Source organism: Dendrobates tinctorius, unplaced genomic scaffold (assembly GCF_039654945.1).
Source record: "Dendrobates tinctorius isolate UK_male_01 unplaced genomic scaffold, ASM3965494v1 ptg000016l, whole genome shotgun sequence".
Lineage (NCBI taxonomy): Eukaryota > Metazoa > Chordata > Amphibia > Anura > Dendrobatidae > Dendrobates > Dendrobates tinctorius.
In genome coordinates, this window is record NW_027361684.1 from 11,988,715 (window position 1) to 12,000,095 (window position 11,381).

Here is an 11,381-nt window from a genome sequence, read left to right on the forward strand (position 1 = left end):
CGAGGAATTTACGATTATTACACCTACTACATATTGGGATAGGATCTTGGTAGATGGGAATACCCCTTTAAAGCAAGTGGAGTCAGTAAGCCAAACCTCCTACTCCACAGCACTGCCTCACTACTGAGCATGTACATAAAGTGCAGCACGGATTCCTCTCAACTAAAAGTCGAGATCCTTAGATCAGGAACAGAACAGACATTTATAGGACATTTCATACCTTTCCCAAATTATGACAACATTTACAGCACATCCTGCATGGTACTACTGTACTCAATTTATTATATATTTTAGGAGTCGGATTCGGTCCATTATATACTGACTCCACAGCCCTTCTTAAAGCCACCCCTATATGGGCGAATATTATCTGAGATGCAGTATCCAGCAGCGGCCACTACATAGTTGACGAGCGCTGTACAGTTCAGCTCCGCAACTGTCAACACTTGGCCAATGCTGGCACAGAGAGAAGCTGATCGTGTGGGTGCCACGTGTGTCAGACCCCTACCAGTCTGGTGTTGATAACGTATCCTAATGATTGGTCATTAATATAAAAGTAGTGGAGTTACAGTTCAATGATACCTTCGCATCTGACATCTTAGCAGGGTCCCCTTCAACTTTATTTATTTATTTTTTTTTTTTAAGGCGGTTGGCTACAGTTCCTCGTACAGCACGAGGACTGGGTAGTATTGCTTGGCACGTAAAGAAAAAAAGATACAGCGTTATATCTGTCCTCTAGCCTCTTTATTCTCCAAACCGAAGGAACCAGACCAACGTGATCAAAAAGATATGGGGAAAATATGGGAACTAGTCAACGTAAAAAAATAATTAATGAAGGTGCCAATATGTTTCAAAGCTAATTCTGCCAACAGCTATGTGACCCTCCAGACAACGATTCAGCTCTGCCAAGGGTTCATGTTTTTTCAGTGGGCGGAGCTGCTTATCTCTCTGGAGAAGAAAATAATCAGACTTTGCATTCAAACTACCCCATGATTATCATCATCTGCCCCATCACCATCTGCCACGGGAGAGTCAGCAGGACCCATACAACTAAATGGTCAGCTGGTCCCATTCAAATTACAAGGCTGGTAACCTAGATGGATTTTTTTCTACACTGAAGTTACTAGGTTCTGCTGAAATTACTTTGCAGATCAGGAGCCTGGAAAAGCTGGATTGTAAAGCCATTATTGGTTGTCACCAACTGTTACAAAAAGAACAAAAACAAAATGAAACTAACAGATTATAAAATAATAAGACTGCACAGTGACCCCATATGGGTCGCCGTTACATTCTAGATGCTGATGAGGAGATTTGTCAGGCTTTGCTGTACTTGGCTTTATCATTACATAACTTATTATCACATCAGTGCCCTTAATGTGACCAGACTAGATAAAGTTTTTGTCCACCCTATGTCACCACTGAAAACCTGACCCGAAAGTCTCCCTGCAAAGCGTCACCACACCAAGTAAACAAGTGTCACTCCAACCCTCACACCAAACAGGCTGGTCACAAATAGCCCCCTGACCACGAGGGCAACCTAAAAAATGGTCTGTGCCAGAGATGTTTACAGATGTCAGCAAAGCTGAGAACGCCGATCTGTCAACAATGGACGTGAAAGCATAGCAACATGACATGTGCACAGCAAACTGAATCCACCTATACAACATGCAAAACCTCCACAATGCAAACAGCAGAGCCGTGCTATTCCTGGGAGCCCTGCACAAGATTCATACATGCGTTAGGTGGGGCTGGAAAGCAACTAAGGATAAAGACAATGAGAATGATTTTCTTTGTTATTTAATGTAAGTATGTGGTGCCACCAACCTTCCTCTGAGCTCCTTCCGCTGCCTTCCCAGGCCTCCCCTCCTCCCTCCAATAACATTTACAGTAACAAACACACATCCAGGCTGTTTGTCAGGAGAGGAGAGTGGAGATCTGCAGCATTGCAGCACTCAAGATGCAAACATAGAAAGACAGAAAGCAGGAAACATTCCTGGCTGGTGCTCATTACAGCTGCTAACCCTGGCACTGCCAGCAACATTACTAAGCAATGACTAAATGCAAGAAGTCACCCAAAAGGAAAACTACAACACCAAGGATTTATTATAAGGACAGTGGTATACCCACCATGCCAGAGGACCACGAATGACCATTATTATAGGAAGGTAGCCCCAAAGGGATGCAATTCATACCCATCTAGCACCGAATCTGCAGTTCACATAAAGGTTGTGGAGTCGGAGTCGTGGATTTTGAGTCTATTTTGGTAGAGTCGGTATAAAATGGACCGACTCCTAAAATATATACTAAATTGGGTACCGTAATACAATGCTGGATGCGCTGTAAAATGTTTTCATAAGAATTTGGGAAAGTTATGAAATGTCTGTTCTGTTCCTGATCTAAGGATCTCGGCTTTTAATTGAGATGAATCTGTGCTGCACTTTATGCACATCCTCAGTAGTGACCAGTGCTGTGAAGTCGGGGAGACAGGGAAATAAATAATAAATTGAGGTGTTGGAGGTTTGGTTTACCGACTCCACAGCCCTGGTTCACATCAGGCACTTTGTGATCCAGAGGGGTTTGATACATTTTATAAAACCAATTGTTATATTGTAACACTGTACATTTGTTTGTGATGTACTCACTTCTAGACATAGGTAGGATGGCAGGCCCCTCATCAATGGTGCCAAGTCAGCTGAGAGCTTAGTATTAGGTGAATCCACTCATGTCAGTCACCCCTAATGACAGGGGGTAACTTTTGCCAGAGTGCAGAGAAGTGCACAAATGTAGCAAAGCTGCATCTGTGACAGCAGTCCTGTGTAAAGATGAGCAGGGGCCAATGACACCCCCAGCTCTGCTCCATCTGATGGCAGTGCTGGCACTAGCATTGCTCCATCTGATGGCAGTGCTGGCTCTGGCATTGCTTCATCTGATGGCAGTGCTGGCTCTGGCAATTGCTCCATCGGATGCCAGTGCTGGCTCTGGCAATTGCTCCATCGGATGCCAGTGCTGGCTCTGGCAATTGCTCCATCGGATGCCAGTGCTGGCTCTGGCAATTGCTCCATCGGATGCCAGTGCTGGCTCTGGCAATTGCTCCATCGGATGCCAGTGCTGGCTCTGACACTGGCATTGCTCCATCTGATGGCAGTGCTGGCTCTGGCATAGCTCCATCTGATGGCAGTGCTGGCTCTGGCATAGCTCCATCTGATGGCAGTGCTGGCTCTGGCATTGCTCCATCTGATGGCAGTGCTGGCTCTGGCATTGCTCCATCTGATGGCAGTGCTGGCTCTGGCATTGCTCCATCTGATGGCAGTGCTGGCTCTGGCATTGCTCCATCTGATGGCAGTGCTGGCTCTGGCATTGCTCCATCTGATGGCAGTGCTGGCTCTGGCATTGCTCCATCTGATGGCAGTGCTGGCTCTGGCATTGCTCCATCTGATGGCAGTGCTGGCTCTGGCATTGCTCCATCTGATGGCAGTGCTGGCTCTGGCATTGCTCCATCTGATGGCAGTGCTGGCTCTGGCATTGCTCCATCTGATGGCAGTGCTGGCTCTGGCATTGCTCCATCTGATGGCAGTGCTGGCTCTGGCATTGCTCCATCTGATGGCAGTGCTGGCTCTGGCATTGCTCCATCTGATGGCAGTGCTGGCTCTGGCATTGCTCCATCTGATGGCAGTGCTGGCTCTGGCATTGCTCCATCTGATGGCAGTGCTGGCTCTGGCATTGCTCCATCTGATGGCAGTGCTGGCTCTGGCATTGCTCCATCTGATGGCAGTGCTGGCTCTGGCATAGCTCCATCTGATGGCAGTGCTGGCTCTGACACTGGCATAGCTCCATCTGATGGCAGTGCTGGCTCTGACACTGGCATAGCTCCATCTGATGGCAGTGCTGGCTCTGACACTGGCATAGCTCCATCTGATGGCAGTGCTGGCTCTGACACTGGCATAGCTCCATCTGATGGCAGTGCTGGCTCTGACACTGGCATAGCTCCATCTGATGGCAGTGCTGGCTCTGGCATTGCTCCATCTGATGGCAGTGCTGGCTCTGGCATTGCTCCATCTGATGGCAGTGCTGGCTCTGGCATTGCTCCATCTGATGGCAGTGCTGGCTCTGGCATTGCTCCATCTGATGGCAGTGCTGGCTCTGGCATTGCTCCATCTGATGGCAGTGCTGGCTCTGGCATTGCTCCATCTGATGGCAGTGCTGGCTCTGGCATTGCTCCATCTGATGGCAGTGCTGGCTCTGGCATTGCTCCATCTGATGGCAGTGCTGGCTCTGGCATTGCTCCATCTGATGGCAGTGCTGGCTCTGGCATTGCTCCATCTGATGGCAGTGCTGGCTCTGGCATTGCTCCATCTGATGGCAGTGCTGGCTCTGGCATTGCTCCATCTGATGGCAGTGCTGGCTCTGGCATTGCTCCATCTGATGGCAGTGCTGGCTCTGGCATTGCTCCATCTGATGGCAGTGCTGGCTCTGGCATTGCTCCATCTGATGGCAGTGCTGGCTCTGGCATTGCTCCATCTGATGGCAGTGCTGGCTCTGGCATTGCTCCATCTGATGGCAGTGCTGGCTCTGGCATTGCTCCATCTGATGGCAGTGCTGGCTCTGGCATTGCTCCATCTGATGGCAGTGCTGGCTCTGGCATTGCTCCATCTGATGGCAGTGCTGGCTCTGGCATTGCTCCATCTGATGGCAGTGCTGGCTCTGGCATTGCTCCATCTGATGGCAGTGCTGGCTCTGGCATTGCTCCATCTGATGGCAGTGCTGGCTCTGGCATTGCTCCATCTGATGGCAGTGCTGGCTCTGGCATAGCTCCATCTGATGGCAGTGCTGGCTCTGGCATTGCTCCATCTGATGGCAGTGCTGGCTCTGGCATAGCTCCATCTGATGGCAGTGCTGGCTCTGGCATTGCTCCATCTGATGGCAGTGCTGGCTCTGGCATTGCTCCATCTGATGGCAGTGCTGGCTCTGGCATTGCTCCATCTGATGGCAGTGCTGGCTCTGGCATTGCTCCATCTGATGGCAGTGCTGGCTCTGGCATTGCTCCATCTGATGGCAGTGCTGGCTCTGGCATTGCTCCATCTGATGGCAGTGCTGGCTCTGGCATTGCTCCATCTGATGGCAGTGCTGGCTCTGGCATTGCTCCATCTGATGGCAGTGCTGGCTCTGGCATTGCTCCATCTGATGGCAGTGCTGGCTCTGGCATTGCTCCATCTGATGGCAGTGCTGGCTCTGGCATTGCTCCATCTGATGGCAGTGCTGGCTCTGGCATTGCTCCATCTGATGGCAGTGCTGGCTCTGGCATTGCTCCATCTGATGGCAGTGCTGGCTCTGGCATTGCTCCATCTGATGGCAGTGCTGGCTCTGGCATTGCTCCATCTGATGGCAGTGCTGGCTCTGGCATTGCTCCATCTGATGGCAGTGCTGGCTCTGGCATTGCTCCATCTGATGGCAGTGCTGGCTCTGGCATTGCTCCATCTGATGACAGTGCTGGCTCTGGCATTGCTCCATCTGATGACAGTGCTGGCTCTGGCATTGCTCCATCTGATGGCAGTGCTGGCTCTGGCATTGCTCCATCTGATGGCAGTGCTGGCTCTGGCATTGCTCCATCTGATGGCAGTGCTGGCTCTGGCATTGCTCCATCTGATGGCATTGCTCCATCTGATGGCAGTGCTGGCTCTGGCATAGCTCCATCTGATGGCAGTGCTGGCTCTGGCATTGCTCCATCTGATGGCAGTGCTGGCTCTGACACTGGCATAGCTCCATCTGATGGCAGTGCTGGCTCTGACACTGGCATAGCTCCATCTGATGGCAGTGCTGGCTCTGGCATTGCTCCATCTGATGGCAGTGCTGGCTCTGGCATTGCTCCATCTGATGGCAGTGCCGGCTCTGACACTGGCAGTGCTCCATCTGATGGCAGTGCCGGCTCTGACACTGGCAGTGCTCCATCTGATGGCAGTGCCGGCTCTGACACTGGCAGTGCTCCATCTGATGGCAGTGCCGGCTCTGACACTGGCAGTGCTCCATCTGATGGCAGTGCCGGCTCTGACACTGGCAGTGCTGGCTCTGACACTGGCAGTGCTGGCTCTGACACTGGCAGTGCTCCATCTGATGGCAGTGCTGGCTCTGACACTGGCATTGCTCCATCTGATGGCAGTGCTGGCTCTGACACTGGCATTGCTCCATTTGATGGCAGTGCCGGCTTCTGACACTGGCATTGCTCCATCTGATGGCAGTGCTGGCTCTGGCATTGCTCCATCTGATGGCAGTGCCGGCTCTGACACTGGCATTGCTCCATCTGATGGCAGTGCTGGCTCTGACACTGGCATTGCTCCATCTGATGGCAGTGCTGGCTCTGGCATTGCTCCATCTGATGGCAGTGCCGGCTCTGACACTGGCATTGCTCCATCTGATGGCAGTGCCGGCTCTGACACTGGCATTGCTCCATCTGATGGCAGTGCTGGCTCTGGCATTGCTCCATCTGATGGCAGTGCCGGCTCTGACACTGGCATTGCTCCATCTGATGGCAGTGCCGGCTCTGACACTGGCATTGCTCCATCTGATGGCAGTGCTGGCTCTGACACTGGCATTGCTCCATCTGATGGCAGTGCCGGCTCTGACACTGGCATTGCTCCATCTGATGGCAGTGCCGGCTCTGACACTGGCATTGCTCCATCTGATGGCAGTGCTGGCTCTGACACTGGCATTGCTCCATTTGATGGCAGTGCCGGCTTCTGACACTGGCATTGCTCCATCTGATGGCAGTGCTGGCTCTGGCATTGCTCCATCTGATGGCAGTGCCGGCTCTGACACTGGCATTGCTCCATCTGATGGCAGTGCTGGCTCTGACACTGGCATTGCTCCATCTGATGGCAGTGCTGGCTCTGGCATTGCTCCATCTGATGGCAGTGCCGGCTCTGACACTGACATTGCTCCATCTGATGGCAGTGCCGGCTCTGACACTGGCATTGCTCCATCTGATGGCAGTGCTGGCTCTGGCATTGCTCCATCTGATGGCAGTGCCGGCTCTGACACTGGCATTGCTCCATCTGATGGCAGTGCTGGCTCTGACACTGGCATTGCTCCATCTGATGGCAGTGCTGGCTCTGACACTGGCATTGCTCCATCTGATGGCAGTGCTGGCTCTGACACTGGCATTGCTCCATCTGATGGCAGTGCTGGCTCTGACACTGGCATTGCTCCATCTGATGGCAGTGCCGGCTCTGACACTGGCATTGCTCCATCTGATGGCAGTGCCGGCTCTGACACTGGCATTGCTCCATCTGATGGCAGTGCCGGCTCTGACACTGGCATTGCTCCATCTGATGGCAGTGCCGGCTCTGACACTGGCATTGCTCCATCTGATGGCAGTGCCGGCTCTGACACTGGCATTGCTCCATCTGATGGCAGTGCTGGCTCTGGCATTGCTCCATCTGATGGCAGTGCCGGCTCTGACACTGGCATTGCTCCATCTGATGGCAGTGCCGGCTCTGACACTGGCATTGCTCCATCTGATGGCAGTGCTGGCTCTGACACTGGCATTGCTCCATCTGATGGCAGTGCCGGCTCTGACACTGGCATTGCTCCATCTGATGGCAGTGCCGGCTCTGACACTGGCATTGCTCCATCTGATGGCAGTGCTGGCTCTGACACTGGCATTGCTCCATTTGATGGCAGTGCCGGCTTCTGACACTGGCATTGCTCCATCTGATGGCAGTGCTGGCTCTGGCATTGCTCCATCTGATGGCAGTGCCGGCTCTGACACTGGCATTGCTCCATCTGATGGCAGTGCTGGCTCTGACACTGGCATTGCTCCATCTGATGGCAGTGCTGGCTCTGGCATTGCTCCATCTGATGGCAGTGCCGGCTCTGACACTGGCATTGCTCCATCTGATGGCAGTGCCGGCTCTGACACTGGCATTGCTCCATCTGATGGCAGTGCTGGCTCTGGCATTGCTCCATCTGATGGCAGTGCCGGCTCTGACACTGGCATTGCTCCATCTGATGGCAGTGCCGGCTCTGACACTGGCATTGCTCCATCTGATGGCAGTGCTGGCTCTGACACTGGCATTGCTCCATCTGATGGCAGTGCTGGCTCTGGCATTGCTCCATCTGATGGCAGTGCCGGCTCTGACACTGGCATTGCTCCATCTGATGGCAGTGCTGGCTCTGACACTGGCATTGCTCCATCTGATGGCAGTGCCGGCTCTGACACTGGCATTGCTCCATCTGATGGCAGTGCCGGCTCTGACACTGGCATTGCTCCATCTGATGGCAGTGCCGGCTCTGACACTGGCATTGCTCCATCTGATGGCAGTGCCGGCTCTGACACTGGCATTGCTCCATCTGATGGCAGTGCTGGCTCTGGCATTGCTCCATCTGATGGCAGTGCCGGCTCTGACACTGGCATTGCTCCATCTGATGGCAGTGCCGGCTCTGACACTGGCATTGCTCCATCTGATGGCAGTGCTGGCTCTGACACTGGCATTGCTCCATCTGATGGCAGTGCCGGCTCTGACACTGGCATTGCTCCATCTGATGGCAGTGCCGGCTCTGACACTGGCATTGCTCCATCTGATGGCAGTGCTGGCTCTGACACTGGCATTGCTCCATTTGATGGCAGTGCCGGCTTCTGACACTGGCATTGCTCCATCTGATGGCAGTGCTGGCTCTGGCATTGCTCCATCTGATGGCAGTGCCGGCTCTGACACTGGCATTGCTCCATCTGATGGCAGTGCTGGCTCTGACACTGGCATTGCTCCATCTGATGGCAGTGCTGGCTCTGGCATTGCTCCATCTGATGGCAGTGCCGGCTCTGACACTGGCATTGCTCCATCTGATGGCAGTGCCGGCTCTGACACTGGCATTGCTCCATCTGATGGCAGTGCTGGCTCTGGCATTGCTCCATCTGATGGCAGTGCCGGCTCTGACACTGGCATTGCTCCATCTGATGGCAGTGCCGGCTCTGACACTGGCATTGCTCCATCTGATGGCAGTGCTGGCTCTGACACTGGCATTGCTCCATCTGATGGCAGTGCTGGCTCTGGCATTGCTCCATCTGATGGCAGTGCCGGCTCTGACACTGGCATTGCTCCATCTGATGGCAGTGCCGGCTCTGACACTGGCATTGCTCCATCTGATGGCAGTGCTGGCTCTGGCATTGCTCCATCTGATGGCAGTGCCGGCTCTGACACTGGCATTGCTCCATCTGATGGCAGTGCCGGCTCTGACACTGGCATTGCTCCATCTGATGGCAGTGCTGGCTCTGACACTGGCATTGCTCCATCTGATGGCAGTGCTGGCTCTGGCATTGCTCCATCTGATGGCAGTGCCGGCTCTGACACTGGCATTGCTCCATCTGATGGCAGTGCTGGCTCTGACACTGGCATTGCTCCATCTGATGGCAGTGCTGGCTCTGGCATTGCTCCATCTGATGGCAGTGCCGGCTCTGACACTGGCATTGCTCCATCTGATGGCAGTGCCGGCTCTGACACTGGCATTGCTCCATCTGATGGCAGTGCTGGCTCTGACACTGGCATTGCTCCATCTGATGGCAGTGCTGGCTCTGGCATTGCTCCATCTGATGGCAGTGCCGGCTCTGACACTGGCATTGCTCCATCTGATGGCAGTGCTGGCTCTGACACTGGCATGTACCTGGCTGTCACTATGACTAGACACATCCATGTGAGGCCTTGGGAGTGTCCCCTTCCGAAAAGCTGGCCCGAGCCCCGTGCACTGCCCCCCGCCGCATGTTTACCCCAGCAGCAGAGGAAGGGCAAGGCCTTCTCTACTCCCTCCAGAGCCGGCCTGGGAGCCCTCTGCGCTGCGACCCCCGCCGCCCCCCAGCAGCTGTGGCTACAAGTTCCTGACAAGCGGTCCGCTTACCTTCTTCTCACCGACGCCTCGTACTGATCCCAAAACCGAGCTGGGGAGGGGCAGCAAGAGGGCGCTGCGAGCACCGGAAACAAAGGCCGGCCCGGGGTGGCGTGGGCGGCGACGGGGGAGGAGCGGCTGCCTCTCGTATCGGTGTGACCGGAGCTCCCGGCCTCCTTCTCCGCCTCCGGGAGGGCGGGCAGAGAGCGCGCAAGATGGCGCTGTGCAGGGAGCGGAGGAGGTTGTGTCCGCAGCCGCCGCGGGTGCTGTGCACGCTGACACCGGAAGGTCACTACTGTCCTATTCACTCTGACCCTGCTCCTCCGCCGGGACCCCGGCAGCGCTCGCCTCACCGGCCCGGACTCCGCTGTCTGCGCTAAATCTTGCGTTATTAGCCGCGGCCTTACCCACTCCACGACGCGGGGGGAATAAACTTTCCAAACTGTCATGTGGAGACTTGTCCTGTGTGAACTGCGAGCAGGAGGGCGAGGCCTGTGTCAAAGTGGAACTGGCCTACAGTAACCAATCAGATACAAGCTTCTGTTTCTCCATCTAGGTGAAGAAATGATACACGTGATCTGATTGGGTGTTATGGGCAACCACTTTATAACGCGACCCTGTCACCACACAAGGCCCCGATCCATAATATGGGGGGAGCGGTTGGGACACTTTATCTATTTATTCTTTGTGCCTTGGGCTGTAGTCTGACTTCGTTTTTTGCGCCAAATTAATTAAAAATACTCTTTTATTGCATCATGGATTCAGGTATACGTAAAAGAAACTTGGTAGGGGGAAAGGAGACGGAGGCTGGACGGAAGTCACAAAAGTATGACTGAAAAAATCTAAAAACCGTGAACACTGCCCACAATGGCAAAGTAGGAAAAAAACCGAGCCCATACAGTGTGACTATAGGAAACGTGCAGCGGGACTGATGAATATGGCGCAAACCGCAACAAATCTGCACAAAACACTAAAAACAGGTGTAAATGCAACAATAAAGCAGAGTATAGGCCACGGTCACACGTTCAGTGTTTGTAGCTCAAAATCAGGAGTGGAAAAGTGTGAGGCGAGGCGCACACGATCCGGTCATAGCAGCACCTTGGACTCAGCGCATGTTCGCTGCCGTGATCGCAGGTAAATCCGCATGTGTTCTCTGAGCCATGCGGATTCCCACGTTGAGTTTTTTCCTGCAGGCAAAACCTGCTCTCTTGGCTTTAAGAGACTTGTTGCATTTTTTGCTGCGTTTTTTTCCTGCGTTTTTATCAGGGTACATTGGTCTCTTGTGCATGCTGATAAAGTTTAGATTATAAAAAAAAAAAAATCTGATTCTACTTCATCAGGTTTTGGAACCAAAAACACAACAAAACCTGATACCAGCATTTTTTTCAGTGTTTTTTTTTTTTTTGCAAAAGCCACTGTTTCATTCTGCAAAACACTAAAGACAGGAAAAAACAAGCTGTGTGCATGAGATTGCTGAATTCTCATAGGGTATGTGCAAAAGATCCGAAAAAGCT

The 11,381-nt window shown here is 53.3% G+C and overlaps 1 protein-coding gene across 1 annotated transcript in view; it reads right to left on the bottom strand.

The window, feature by feature from the left end:
* Positions 1 to 10,119, bottom strand: part of TAOK1 (TAO kinase 1) — a 161,332-nt gene extending 151,213 nt beyond the window's left edge. Inside the window, exon 1 of the mRNA XM_073565475.1 lies at positions 9,880 to 10,119. The gene's annotated coding sequence lies outside the window, so the exon portion shown is untranslated. The remainder of the gene's footprint in view (positions 1 to 9,879) is intronic.
* Positions 10,120 to 11,381: the final 1,262 nt, after the last annotated feature.